Genomic DNA, 15,515 nt, shown 5'->3' on the forward strand with positions numbered 1-15,515 from the left:
CAGTGGTTGAGAGTCCGCCTGCCGATGCAGGGGACACGGGTTCGTGCCCCGGTCTGGGAAGATCCCACACGCCACGGAGCGTCTGGGCCCGTGAGCCATGGCTGCTGAGCCTGCGCATCCGGAGCCTGTGCTCCGCAATGGGAGAGGCCACAACAGTGAGAGGTCCGTGTACCGGTAAAAAACAAAACAAAAACAAACAAACAAAAAAGCATATATAAGTCTATAACCTTTAACTAATTAGCCTTTTGTAAAGCACTTTGCTAACAGATTGGAAAACTGAGGTAGAGAGTGTAGAAAAAAAATGCAAAAGATGAGTCAAGAGGTTGAGGTTGGACTGAACCCTGGTTACCTGTTCTCACACACCCCAAAGAAGATATAAAAATGGACACTGTATCTTTTTATAACACCTGAAAGTTGTATGACAACTTGCATATTGTATGACTACTCCTAAATGAATCATGTATTTCCAAGTTTACACACAATAGGTGTTTCTTATATGTTTATTATATAAACGAATGTCCAGAAATATGAACTTGAGGGACTATAATTTCTTGGAGCATTATTTTTGTCTAGGAAAATTAAATAATGTTGATAGTTTGAACATTAAGTATATTTTATTATAATTGGGCTTCCCTGGTGGTGCAGTGGTTAAGAATCCACCTGCCTGCAGGGGACGTGGGTTTGAGCCCTGGTCCGGGAAGATCCCACATGCCACGGAGCAACTAAGCCCATGCGCTACAACTACTGAGCCTCCACTCTAGAGCCTGTGAGCCACAACTACTGAAGCCCGCGCGCCTGGAGCCCGTGCTGCGCAACAAGAGAAGCCACCACAATGAGAAGCCTGCTCACCGCAACTAGAGAAAGCCCGCTCACAGCAACGAAGACCCAACACAGCCAAAAAATAAAAATAAGTAAATTTTTTTAAAGTATATTTTATTATAATAATTTTTAAACTCATAATCCAGTTATAGTATACATCAAGGATTGGTAAACTGCAGCCCATGGGCCAAATCTAGCCTGCCACTTGTTTTTATATGGCCCACAAGCTAAGAATGTTTTTTACATTTTTAAATGGTTGAAAAAAATCAAAGGAAGAAAATTTTGTGACATGTGAAAACTATATGAAATTCAAATTTTAGTGTTCATAAATAAAGTTTTATGGGAACACAGCCATGCTTATTCTTTGCATGTTGTCTCTGGCTAGCTACTTCTGTGCTACAATGCTGGAGCTGTAGTTTCAACAAGAGACCTCATGCCTGCAAAGCACATATTTACCATCTAGCCTTAGTTTGCCAACTCCTGGTATTTATAACTATTATTAATTAAAATACAAGGTTAAGATATCCCAATTATGACAAATGTCAGAGTGATTGTTAATTAAGGACTTTTATTATGTGACTATTCAAGTACTAATTTTTCATCTGACTTCTCGAAATTTAGAAATTAGGTTTTCTTTTTTTTTTAGAAATTAGGTTTTCTTAAAACATCATTGATTAATCTACCTCTATAGTTCTCAATCTTTAGCATATTCATCTAGGCTCCATGTAAAAATACAGATTCACAGGCCTCCTGGATTCTCTTGGCTTTGGGGCCCAAGAATCTACACTTTAAAAAACATCCTTGGTAATTCTGATGCAAATGGTCAGTAACCTACCCTTTGAGATGCACTAAATGGTTGGATATTCCTCCCGTATGGTAAACAACTGTATTTTTCAAGTTTGGTACCATAAGACATCAGTTCTCAAAGTGGGCTCCAGGGATCCCTACAGATCCTTGAGACCCTTTCAGAGGGTTCATGGGTGTTCAAATCATACAAGGGTAAAAGATCTATTTAAGGGGCAACATAGGCCAATTCATTTTTATGTAACAGAGTATTAAAAGTTCACAGATGTGGTAGCAGATTCTACACAATAGCTAACCTTTAAGAAACTATCACTTTTCAGATTTTGACGTAGTATCAAAGAAGAAAGATTATCTACAATTATCTGAAAAGAATCTTTCCTTTTCCTATTACATATCTGTGTAAGCACAGGTTTTCTTCGTATACTTCAACCAAAACAACATATTGTAACAGACTGAATGCAGAAGCAGATATGAGAATACAGCTGTTTTTTATTAGCCAGACATTTGATGTTCTTCCCCCAATTTTTTTTAAAACTATAGATAGTTATTTATGTTGTTATTTTTTTGTATGTTATTTTAAAATAAGCAAATAAATATTTTAAAATTTTCTCCATTTTAATTTCTAATATACTAAATATTAATAGATATAACCATGATAAGCAAAAGCTCTTTGGAGTTCTCAATAATTTTTAAGAGTATAGAGGGGTGGGTACTGAGACTAAAAGCAGTTTGAGACCCACAGTTTGAGAAATAAACAGTAGAGTGCCCTGAATTGATCAAAGGGAAAGTTAAAATTAATTTCTGGATTTCAGGCTCAGGCATGCAGGGACAGGTTTCAAAGAACAGAACCGGCTTAAATAGACCAAATAGTTTTGCAGCAAATGACTGAAAACAGATGGGAGTGAGAATTAGGCTGAATCATAAGTTAGGCAACACATGGCCAAAGCTTAGAACCTATATGGAAACAGCTTCATACAGGCAACTACTAGACTAGAACTTTCTCTCCAGGCTTTTGGAGGATTCAAGGAACGATTCTGAGCTATTCTCAGAAAGGCTAATAAAGCAAAAACAAAGAAGCAACAACTTGCTAAAGTGATATCAGGAAGCTGAGTTAGAAGTAACTAGAGAACATTATATCTATCTGTGTTTGGCCTCAATATGATTTTAGAAGTAAAAAAATTCCTGGAAACTGGTAGGCTGTGAAAAATCTAGTGTTGTGTTTTGGTTTTTTGTGTACTCATTTTCAGATGAAGTGAAACAGCAAAGCAATAGCAATCAACCCCAAAACACTGATCTTTAAGGATAAATTTTAAACCTTCATGGACTTAATTTAAATAGGCTGCAAACAACAACAAACCTGACAGACTCTAACATTAAACCCCAGTATGAGTTTGGTCCCAGATAGGAAATAGCTACAATATCCCACAATGATAATCATGGAGACACTTAGAAATTCTCAAGAAAAAAATCTATTTTCTAAGACTGTCCACATACTGGCAACACAGCGACCTATCTGGGGTATTCCAATGTTCACTGACTTTCAAAAGTCCCTAGCATAGATATGTAAAATATTAGCAAACTAATGCTTGACCAAAACTTAAAAAAAAAAAAAAAAATTTAAATGGTGCTACAAAAGACATGTTAGTACCAGAAATATCAGAAAAACCATGTTAAATAAAAATAGGATGGTGTTACTCAAGTTTGATAGCTTAAACATTACTGGCCAGAAACTTGGTGCCAACACAAATCATTTACAGCAATCGTATGTTATATTCAATTAGTCATCCTGTTTTTATAATAAAGTCAGGCATATTCCTATTTCAAAAAGAATGGTTATGCTCTATTTTTTACTTTTCTACTACATGGTAAATTTTAAGCCCCAAATAAAATGTGGCCAATTTAGAACATAAATCTCCTCTGTCCGCTATGTCAGAAAGAAGCACTATATCAGATAAGAAGATATTAGTAAGTAATTCTACACAAAGAAAACAAGTTGGGTTTTGTGAGAAGGTGAGGAGATGGCAGAACAAAACTATTCCCATGAAGGCCCCAGCCACAAGCTCACAAAGTAACTTTTCAAGCTAAATCTTGGCACTTGTTAGACTTTTCACAAATTGATATTTATTAAGGATAAATGCAGTATTGAATTAGAGAAACTTTTTTCACAGTCAGGTTTCAAATAGATGAGAACATTCAGGATTAAACTCACCAAAAGATGAAAAGAAGCTAACAAAGTCATGAGTTTGTAATGAGTTCTGTTCTCCTTCATGACACTACTGTTGTAGCTCACCTTTGGTTTAGTTGGGAATCTTTCCTAGATGTCTGCTTACAAAGTTTTAAAAACTAGGTAGTAAATTTGTCTTTTCATAAAACCTTTCCTGGGCTTCCCTGGTGGCACAGTGGTTAAGAATCCGCCTGCCAATGCAGGGGACATGGGTTTGAGCCCTGGTCCGGGAAGATCCCACATGCCGCAGAGCGACTAAGCCCATGCGCCACAACTACCGAGCCTGCACTCTAGAGCCCGCGAGCCACGACTACTGAGCCTGTGTGCCACAACTACTGAAGCTCACATGCCTAGAGCCCGGGCTCTACAACAAGAGAAGCCACCGCAATGAGAAGCCCGCGCACCGCAATAAAGAGTAGCCCCCACTCGCCACAACTAGGGAAAGCCTGCACGCAGCAACGAAGACCCAACACAGCCAAAAATAAATAAATTTATATATTAAAAAAAACCTTTCCTGAATTTTACCATTCATCCTTCCTCTCCAAGGAAGCCATACAGTATATGTTTACTTTCAAAACTGAACTGAATTTTGCTTCACTGTATACAGGCAGTGAGAAAATTATTCAGATTTCTTTTTTTTTTTTAACATTTCTCAACAAAAGGACAAACAAGAGAAGGAAAGGAAACAAAATACTATGACTTAACAGAAAGAAAAAAACCAACCACATTCTTTCAACACAGTGTCCACCAGGGAAATTCTGAAGAGAAAATGTCATGATAAAATATTTAAAAAAAAAAAAAAAAATATTTTAAGACATAAAATGACCCCAATGCAAAATGTTTGTTGTTGTTCATTTGTTTTGTGTTTAGCTCAAAGGAATTATTATTTCTTGTCATTTATGTTCCTTACTTTTTGTTTGTCCATCCCCACTGGGTCAGTAGAACCATTTCAATTTCTTTACATTCTATTTTTCTTCCTGATTTTTCAATAGTAAGTTCCTTGATCTGAGCCTCTACTTACGAATGTTTAGATTGGAAAGGACCTTGAGGGGTCATCAAGTCCATCCTTCTGCTTTCCAGGAGAATTCATAACTACAATCTCAGATGGATGAGAATGTGTCAAAAGAAAATGTACAAACATTTCCATTCACAATTTGCAATTTTCTAAAAATGAAAGTAAAAATTAAAACCTCAAAAGAGGAAGGTGCTTTAAAACTGCATTTATCAGCTAAAATTGCTCAAACATAATTCAACTATCAGGCTAAAATTAACACACAGGAAGGTTGTTGGCTGCCAACATAAAATCTTTATTTAGTCCCTAGAGATGTCTTCTGATGTTTTATTTTATTTGTAAGCACCATTTTACCTTAAGCACATAGCATGACAAACTTAGATGACCACACCAATAAATTATAAATAGCAATGATATATATATATATCACCAGGAAAGCCCTGGGCAATAGTTTAATTCTTTGATATGTAACTTAAAATGTTCAGGGAATGATGTTTCTTCCTAAAGGAGTTTCCAAAACAGAATTTCATCTGATGACAAAAAACATACAACTATGAGGAAACACTGTTAAATCATTCTAGAATTTTTTTTTTTTTTTTTTAAAGAAAACAGGACCAGGGCTTCCCTGGCGGTGCAGTGGTTGAGAGTCCGCCTGCCGATGCAGGGGACACGGGTTCGTGCCCCGGTCCGGGAAGATCCCACATGCCGCGGAGCGGCTAGGCCCGTGAGCCATGGCCGCTGAGCCTGCGCGTCCGGAGCCTGTGGTCCGCAACGGGAGAGGCCACAGCAGTGAGAGGCCTGCGTACCGCAAAAAACAAAAAGAAAAAAAGCAGGACCAGAGGTCTTGGAAGTGGGGAAAAAGTAATACTTAGAAAAAACAGGGGCCAGGGAAGGTAGAGTCCAGACACTATATTTTGATGAAATATTGTTTCCCAGGAAGATTATAAAATGAATTATTAAATAAATGGCTTATGAACCACTGGCAAGTAATGCAGTGATCTATAAACACTAGCATAAGAAAGCTAAATAGTAACTCATGTCTAACTTCACTTTCTTCATATGAAATATAGGTTAGGTAATAAAACAGTAGGTGGATTCATAACTGAATTTTACCCAAAAGGTTCATTAATGGATTAATATCAACTTAGTGATAGTGTTCTGATATTACATAGCATTGTTCCACTCTTATATATTTTTACCAGTGACCTAAAACAAAAACACAGGTGTCACGTTTATCAAATTTAACTATCAACAACAGAAAGATATGAGGAATGGTTAAGAGGCTAAAAATAACAAGCAGATGTAAACTGGTATATAGAGAATGGATAAACAACAAGGTCCTACTGTATAGCACAGGGAAATATATTCAATATCCTGTGATAAGGGACTTCCCTGGTGGTCCAGTGGTTAAGACTCCATGCTCCCAAAGCAGGGGGACTGGGTTCGATCCCTGGTCAGGGAACTAGATCCTACATGCCGCAACTAAAGATCCTGCATGCCGCAATGAAGATCCCGCATGCCACAACTAAGACCCAGTGCAGCCAAGTAAATAAATATATTTTTTAAAGTCCTGTGATAAACCATAATGGAAAAGGATATGAAAAAGAATGTACATATATGTATAACTGAGTTACTTTGCTGTACAGCAGTAATTAACACATTGTAATTCAACTATACTTCAATAAAAAATAAATTTAAAATAAAAGGCTAAATAACATTATCAAGCTTAAACAATAAACCAAAACTAACAAGATGACAATTACAGGGATAAACACAAATTCCTCAATTAAAATTTAAAAATTAATTATATAAATTAATGTGATCTTAGGCTTTAAGAACAGAGGTATTGAGTGCAGTGATAAGAGGCCCTACTCTCCCCTGTACTTTGTATTGATCAGATTATATCTGAAATGTTATATTCAGATCTAGATAAGAAACCCTAAAAACTCAGGCAACTAAGTTGATAAGGAGACTGAACTTTATTAAAAATGTCACTTAAAGAATGGTTGAAAGAACGTGGGGTATTTACCCCAGTAAGAGAAGCCTTAACAGAACATAACTGTCATCAAATATTTGAAGGGTTACCATGCTGACAAGAATTAGCTTTATTTATTGTAGCTTCAGATGGCAGGAGTAAAGAGTTTCACAATGTAAAGAATGTTCTAAAAAGCAGAGCTCCTATAACGGAACAGGGTATCTATGAAGTAGGGACCTCTTCCTTACAGCATTCAGAAGTTAAAAGACCACCCACCAGACATTCCAAAATGATGCATTTTCACACTTCATGAATATATCAATACTTGATCCTAAAATAAGCCTATTAGGGGAAGGCAATATTCAAAATAAGAAGCTTAAAAATTGTTTTATTTGACATGTTTCTAGAGACGGAAGACTTTTTTCATGAACTCTAAAAGAGAAATAATGCTTTTTCTTTTTAACTGAATGCTGCGTTTGTTTTTCTCAGAGAAACAACATATGCACCTTAACTTTAGTACCTTTATCAAGGGATAAGAAGCAACTGTATGCCAGCCTGCCAACTAGTTTCAAGAAGAGAGCTGTTTTTATTAGACATTCACATGGCAATGCTATTTGCTCCACCTAAAACTTCCTTCCAAAAAGGCTCCTCCTCATCAGACGTGGAGAGGAGGCTGCTGTAACACTGACTCCTTCCTACTGCAGCCTAGAAAAACTCACTCTTGACATGTACAAAACAATAACTTGTGAGAACTTCAGAGCAGCTGTGTTCAGGCAGAGCCAGGGACTTAAAGCAGCAGCTTGAGAGTAGGATGAAAAAACAAATTTCATTTTGGGTTGGAAGCAGAGAGGAAAGATAAAGGAGATATACAATAACGGTCTCTATTAACATTTAAAAGCCATGGTAAATAAAAATGCTTAAAAGTTACAACACTGAAACTATCACAGGATGTAACCTTTGATCCACAAGTTTAAAATGAGCAGTGTTCATCATTCTCTAGCTTTCTGCTAGGTGTTAACACTGAGATAGTGCCCAAGTCAAAGCCATCACAAATTCTAGGATGGAAGAATAAAACAAGGAACTTTGCTCTCTCATTGGATATTTTTTTGTGCTGCTGCCAGGCAAACTGTGAAAATGTCTGAATATCCAATAACAATGCTCTCAATGTGAAATACTGGAACCCAATTAAGTAATTAATGCTAAAAGGTCAGTAATTAATTGGTCTCAATGTGCTGCAGGGGTAACCTCCTGGCTAGGAGGACAAATGGCTGCTGAATACCAAAGGTTAATACAAAGTAACATACTCTGGTTTCTCCTCATGTAACACCTTTCCCGGTATATTTCAGATGTTATTTTGCTTCCAAAAGTAAGAGGAGAAGAAAAGGAATGTAAAAGACAAATCTATGCAATAGCAAAGAAGTCATTAATTAATTGGCTGTATTAGCTCATTATTAAATAATACAGAACTATCAAACAAAGGGCAAAGACTTGTCCCTTTTTTGTACAGAATTAGGAACTGGTAAGACTACTTAGTATAGCTGCCAAACTTTTCTTTAGCTTCCTTTCTCACAGACGTGTTACATTTCGCAATAGTCTCCACTTACCTTAAAGTATCCTCCATGTTTAAGTACAAATTGTGTTTGATTTCCCCAACCCTTGCCCCCAAGATATCAATATTATGACTTATCTTTAGCTTCTGAATTGGAACACAAAGGAAGAAACTGAAAATTTTTCACTTTCCTGAAATACGTGCCCATTTTATTTACACCATTTAAAAAAACATAAGCTAACTAAAACTAACTGCAACCATTCATTTAGCAACTCTTCAAAAATACGAGTGGGTAAGAAACACATTTAACAAAACAAACCAGTTTAGTACATTTTTCTGTGCTTAGAATACCTATAAAGACCTATGTCTCTGCAAGAATTATTTATACTACTGAAAAGTTTTTAAAAGTAGGAATCAAGTGAGCTTGTGGAGAAAACTCTGCACACCCCTACAAACCTACACTTACTATGACACAACCTCAAAGATACTAAAACACCCTCTGATAAGTAGAAAACAAACTTTTAAAGTTAGGAAACCAGCAACGCGGGAATATGGGGAGGAGGTGCCCTGGGTAGTAAACACCCCAGTCACAGAACATAACAAGCAATTCAGAGTAACGTATAACTCCCGATGGAGCTCCAACTTGGCCGCTTAAGTCCCAAGCCCCCATCCCTGAGTTGAGGAAGAGATGAAGTGCAGAACAGGAAGAGAGGGAGAAAGGAAATCTGAGCAGAAGTGATGAAAGTGTTTTATTTTTCTCCTTCTCTACCCCATCCCAACTTTCTTGCAGGCTGGTCACCAGACTGGGTGCCATATCCACCAAAAGCCCTAAATCCATTTCCCAGGCTTCTTCTGACACCTAGGCTAAACACCTGTACATATGAGCCGTCTCCTAACCAAACACCTCCCCTTACCCTTCTGGATTCCCCCATACCCTTCCCAAAGGGATACCTCTTGGCCACTAGCCCACCTCTATGAAGTCTTCCTAAACTCGGTCACTTAATTTTCTCCATATCCATACTTTCTCTCTGATATCATGTCCCTGGTCCTCTTTTTTATAATTCAATCGAAATGCCATGCTCTCACTTCCACTTACTCCTCCCTATCTTCCCAGCAAAACCAAATACCATGTTTTCACCTACTCATCCCCACCTCCTGCCTATTACCCCTGACTCTTCCAATGCCAAGTCTCTAACCCCACTCTTTGAAGAAGCTCTGGGTCTTCAACCAGTTTAGTACCCCTACCCTTTCTCCATTCCACCCCATTACAGGATCCACTAGACTTTCATTCCCTCAGGATTCAACTCCCCTCTCCTTGCCACGCCCTGTGCCCCCCGGGGCTACTTACCCCCAAGTTCTCCCCACACTTCAGGCCTCTGGCCCCGCCTTCCCCCCAAAGGAAGGAGGCGGGAGGAAGGAGAGAAGAGGGGCGGCACTCCGCAAGGTAAAGATGACCTCCCATTAGTGCTCTTCGCCGCCAATCGTAACTTCCTTCTCTCTTATTGGTCGGCGTTGGTCCATGCCCCACCCTCTTCCTCAGACAGGGCCCAGCCACCGCCTCAGCGCCCCCGTCCAACACACACTGGGAGGGGAGACCCCGGCCTGGGACACTGGGACTGGCCAGAGTTGATGGGGAGACTCCCGTCAGATCATGGACTAGTTAATATTATCTGGACTCACCCGCTGGTAGCTCCGTCGCCTCCCGCCCGCCCGCGCTCGGTCCCACAATCTGTCTCCAGCTCCTTCTTTCCCCCCTAAGCGGAGCAGATACTTTTCTCTCGTCCGGCCAGGCGCGCTCACTTCTCGCGAGATATGGAGAGGAGTTGGAGGAAGGGCGAGATCCGCAGGGCCTGAGTCGGAAAGGGGCCGAGGGGCGGGGCTCCGGAAAAAGAAGGGGCTGGACTTTCGGTGGGCAGGGCTAAGGAGGGAGGCTGTAAGAGTTCCTAATCGCTGGTCGCACGTGTTCGGCTGCGGAGTTTAAGGGGAAAAAAAAAAAGAAATAGGAGGAAAGGGACTCCTTACAGGTGCCTGTAGTAATGGAGATCCAAACGGTTCTCATACTAGAGAATTAGATTATCCCAAAGTAGCGCACTTTAAAAACGAGACAAGGTTGTACCTCAGTAAAACTTTTTTTAAAAAGAGCGGGGTGGGGGGCTTCCCTGGTGGCGCAGTGGTTGAGAGTCCGCCTGCCGATGCAGGGGACACGGCTTCATGCCCCGGTCCGGGAAGATCCCACATGCCGCGGAGCGGCTGGGCCCGTGAGCCATGGCCGCTGAGCCTGCGCCTCCGGAGCCTGTGCTCTGTGACGGGAGAGGCCACAACAGTGAGAGGCCCGCGTACCGCAAAAAAAAAAAAAAAAAAAGAGCGGGGGAATTCCAGTGGTTAGGACTCCGCGCTTCTGCTGCAGGGGGCACGGGTTGGATCCCTGGTCCCAGAACTAAGATCCCATAAGACGAGCGGCTCCGCCAAAAAACTTTTTTTTTAATTAAAAAAGGGGGGGGGGGGGAACCGAGACAGCTACATAAGATGATTCAGTGTTCCAAACAGTCGAATAGTTGCATTTTCTTCTTTGCTCTTACAGTAGCATCACTGGCCGTAATCTCTGCTGTGTGTCTGTATATGGGGATGGGGTGTGGTAAAAGTTCAACCGCAGGAACTGGCGACTTTTTAAAAAACGTGTAGGTTGTTTCTATTGTCCTCCAGAGTTATCACTTCCTTAATGGCAAAGTAGTTTGAAATACCCTTAGCCCTAGAACTGAAGTGCATGTATTGGGAAAAGCGAGCTCCCAACTCTATCATTTTCTTTGAGTATCTTTACAGTGAGGCCAGCAATCCCATTTACTCAGAGTTGTAATGATCAAATGAAATAATATGTGTGAAACTTCTTTGGAATTAAAAGGCACTATATTTATTACTCAGTAAGTATTTTAACAAATACTTTGGACATACTACATGCAAAGAACTGTTCTAGGCATGGGGAGAAGAGTAGACAGACCAGGTCCCTGCTCTGGTAGAATTTATGTTTTAGTGGGAAGGGGGAGACAGTTAATAAACACAAATATTATATATTTCAGTTAGTGAAGAGTGCTGCAGGGTAATGAGACGGAAAGTGACCAAGAGTAGGAAAGCAACTTTACTCCTGGTGTTGAGAGGCCCCTTTGAAGGAGTAACGTTTGAACTGTGAGAAGGAGACAGCCTTGGGAAGATTTTCGGTGAAACATCAAATGCAAAGACTGTATTTAAAATTTTCTCATATGGTTACGAAGGTGGTAAATTTTATGTTATGTGTTTTCTTTGTTTGTTTGTTTTTTCTTGCGGTACGCGGGCCTCTCACTGTTGTGGCCTCTCCCGTTGCGGAGCACAGGCTCCAGACACGCAGGCTCAGCGGCCATGGCTCACGGGCCTAGCCGCTCTGCGGCATGCGGGATCCTCCCGGACCGGGGCACGAACCCGTGTCCCCTGCATCGGCAGGCGGACTCTCAACCACTGTGCCACCAGGGAAGCCTTGTTATGTGGTTTTTTTATCACAACTAAAAAAAAACTTCTAAAATGTTACTGTAAGTATAAGGACAGTTGACTTAAAATATTACCCATGGAATCGCTTTTCTCTCAGGTAACTTCCTTTTGCAGCTTTATATTACTCTGCTTTCCGAACTTCCTCCCTAGGATCTCATCTATCCTCATAGCCTCTGAAAGGTGGAAAGAATCCAGGTGATTTCTCCCCAGGTAACAAAGGTGAAACAGAAACATACAATCACTTATGTTCTTGTGAAGTGAACTGAGAAAAGTTGAGAGGAGTCTTGGCTTCCAATCTACTCTCCCCTAAAACAATTCCTACTTAAAAGAACACAATGATAGAAACAGACCTCAATATATATGGGAGATTTGTATATAACAGAGGTGGCATTACAAATCAGAGAAGAAGGGATTCCACACATTGTGTTAAACCAATTGACTATTACTCTATACATGCAAAATAATTACTATAATAGACAATGTTTATAGGTCTCACTATGTTCCAGGCACCATTCTAAGTGTATTACATGCATTAATTCATTTTTTCCCCGAATGTATATCTCCAGTCCATATCTCTCCCCTGAACTGCAGACATATCTCCAGCTGCCTACTTAACAGATCCACCTGGATGTCTGACTGGTATTTCAAACTTACCATGTCCAAAACAAATTCTTCCTTTCTCGCCCACATGTGCCCCTTCCCTAATCTTCCCTATCTTAGTAAAAGTTACCTTCATAGTTCCAGCTGTATTTTTTTTATCGTGAGATAATTCACATACCATGAAATTCATCTTTTTTTTTTTTTTGGCTGCACCGCACAGCTTGTGGGATCTCAGTTCCCTGACCAGGGATTGAACCCGGGCCATGGCAGTGAAAGCGCTGAGTCCTAACCACTAGACGACTAGGGAACTCCCCAAATTCATCTTTTTAAAGTGTACGTGTAAACCAACTCTACTTTAATAATAAATAAAATAAAAATAAAGTGTACAATTCAGTGATTTTTAGTATATTCACGAAGTTATGCAACTATCACCAATATCTAATTCCAGAACGTTTTCATCACCCCCCAAAGAAACCCCATATTCACTAGCAGTCACTCCCAATCTACCCCCACCAAACCCTGGCAACCACAAGTCTACTTTCTGTTTTTGTGGATTTGCCTATTATAGATATTTTATATAAATGGAATAATATATGTGGCCTTTTGTGGCTTCTTTCACTTACCATAATGTTCAAGGTTCATTCAGGTTGTAACATGTGTCAATCAGTACTTTATTCCTTTCATGGCTGAATAATATTCTATTGAATGAATATACCAATTTTTGTTTATCCATCCATCAGTTGATGGACGTTTGGGTTATTCCCACTTTTGAGCTATTATGAATAATGTGACTCTGAACATCCATTTACAAGTTTGTTTTTCATTTTGTTTATTTTTTAAATTAATTTTTATTGGAGTATGGTTGCTTTACAATGTTATGTTAGCGTCTACTGCATAACAAAAAAATGAGCCATACGCATACAGATATCCCCTCCCATTTAGGTTACCACAGCGCATTAGGTACAGTTCCCTGTGCTATACAGTATGTTCCCATGGGTTGTCTATTTTATACATAGTATCGATAATGTATATGTATCAATCCCAGTCTCTCAATTCCTCCCATCCCACCCCTTTCCCTCTTGGTATCCATACATTTGTTCTCTATGTCTGTGTCTCTATTTCTTTTTTTTTATATAAATTTATTTTATTTATTTTTGGCTTCATTGGGTCTTCGTTGCTGTGTGTGGGCTTTCTCCAGTTGCGGCAAGTGGGGGCCACTCTTCGTTGCTGTGCATGGGCTTCTCATTGCGGCGGCTTCTCTTGTTGAGGAGCATGGGCTCTTAGGTGCGTGGGCTTCAGTAGTTGTGGCACGCGGGCTCAGTAGTCATGGCTCGCGGGCTCTAGAGCACAGGCTCAGCAGTTGTGGTGCACGGGCTCAGTTGCTCTGCGGCATGTGGGATCCTCCCGGACCAGGGATCAAACCCGTGTCCCCTGCATTGGCAGGCAGATTCTTAACTACTGCACCACCAGGGAAGCCCTGTGTCTCTATTTCTGCTTTGCTATATATCTATACCATTTTTCTAGATTCCACATATATGCATTATTATACGATATTTGCTTTTCGCTTTCTGACTTACTTCACTCTGTATGACACTCTCTAGGTCCATCCACGTCTCTACAAATGACCCAATTTCATTCCTTTTTATGGCTGAGTAATATTCCATTGTATATATGTACCACATCTTTATCCATTCCTCTGTTGGTGGACATTTAGGTTGCTTCCATGTCCTGGCTAATGTAAATAGTGCTGCTATGAACATTGGGGTGCATGTGTTTTCTTCAATTATGGTTTTCTCTGGGTATATGCCCAGCAGTGGGATTTCTGGGTCATATGGTAGTTCCATTTTTAGTTTTTTAAGGAACCTCCATACTGTTTTCCATAGTGGCTGAATCAATTTACATTCTCACCTACAAGTTTTTACATAGACATTGTTTTCAATTCTCATGATATATACTGAGGAATGGACTTGCTGAGTCATATGGTAGATCTACGTTTAACTTTTTGAGAAACTGCCAAACTGTTTTCTGAAGCAGTTGCATTATTTTACTCTTACCAGCAATATATGAAGGTCCCAATTTCTCCACATCCTCACACCAACACTTTTATCACCCATCCTTCTGATTCTAGCCATCCTAGTGGATGTGAAATGGTATCTCATTGTAGTTTTTTTTTAATTAATTAATTTATTTTTTTTGCTGTGTTGGGTCTTCATTTCTGTGCGAGGGCTTTCTCTAGTTGTGGCAAGCGGGGGCCACTCTTCATCGCGCTGTGTGGGCCTCTCACTATCGCGGCCCCTCTTGTTGTGGAGCACAGGCTCCAGATGCGCAGGCTCAGTAGTTGTGGCTCACGGGACTAGTTGCTCCACGGCATGTGGGACCTTCCCAGACCAGGGCTCGAACCCGCGTCCCCTGCATTAGCAGGCAGATTCTCAACCAGTGCGCCACCAGGGAAGCCCCTCATTGTAGTTTTGATTTACATTTCCCTGATGCCTAGTAATGCTGAACATCGCTTCAGTGGCCATTTATATGTCTTCTTTGGAGAAATGTTTATTCAAATCCTTTACATATTTTGTAATTGGGTTATTTGTTTATAACTATCTAGTTTGCATGAATACCAACTTAATTTCAATAGCATACAAAAGCTTTGCTCTTACATAGCTTTATTTCCTTTCTCCTTTGCACTGTTGTAATAATTTCTATATTTTCATTGATATTCTTTATTTGTGCTGTTATTGTCATACAAATTACATCTATCCACATTGTGTGGAGGTAGGAGATAGATAGGGCCCAGGCTGAACAGCTGCAACTGGTTTCCCTAGGCTGAGCAGCTGTAGCTGGTCTCCTGCTGATGCTTCAAGATGGGATACCAGTGGGAGCATTGGGCCCTGATTGGGTGCATTCTTGTAGATTTCCTGGCCCAACACATGCTCAGAGAAGGCCCTCAGCCTAGGGGAAGGACAAAAGGAGGGGGAAGATACCAGATGGAATCCATCTTGCCTGAGAGATGGGCACGCAC

The 15,515-nt window shown here is 40.2% G+C and overlaps 1 protein-coding gene across 4 annotated transcripts in view; it reads right to left on the bottom strand.

The window, feature by feature from the left end:
• Positions 1–10,321, bottom strand: part of ATF7 (activating transcription factor 7) — a 95,013-nt gene extending 84,692 nt beyond the window's left edge. For 2 of the 4 annotated variants that reach the window (XR_003432803.1, XR_003432802.1), the window contains exon 1: positions 10,064–10,321. The gene's annotated coding sequence lies outside the window, so the exon portion shown is untranslated. Of the gene's footprint in view, positions 1–9,731; positions 10,040–10,063 lie in introns of those variants that run through there. The other 2 variants (XM_027106455.1, XM_027106451.1) reach the window with 2 other exon arrangements.
• Positions 10,322–15,515: the final 5,194 nt, after the last annotated feature.

This window comes from Aethalodelphis obliquidens, unplaced genomic scaffold (assembly GCF_003676395.1).
Source record: "Aethalodelphis obliquidens isolate GAN/ISIS:26980383/991018 unplaced genomic scaffold, ASM367639v1 scaffold8, whole genome shotgun sequence".
Classification (NCBI taxonomy): Eukaryota; Metazoa; Chordata; class Mammalia; order Artiodactyla; family Delphinidae; genus Aethalodelphis; species Aethalodelphis obliquidens.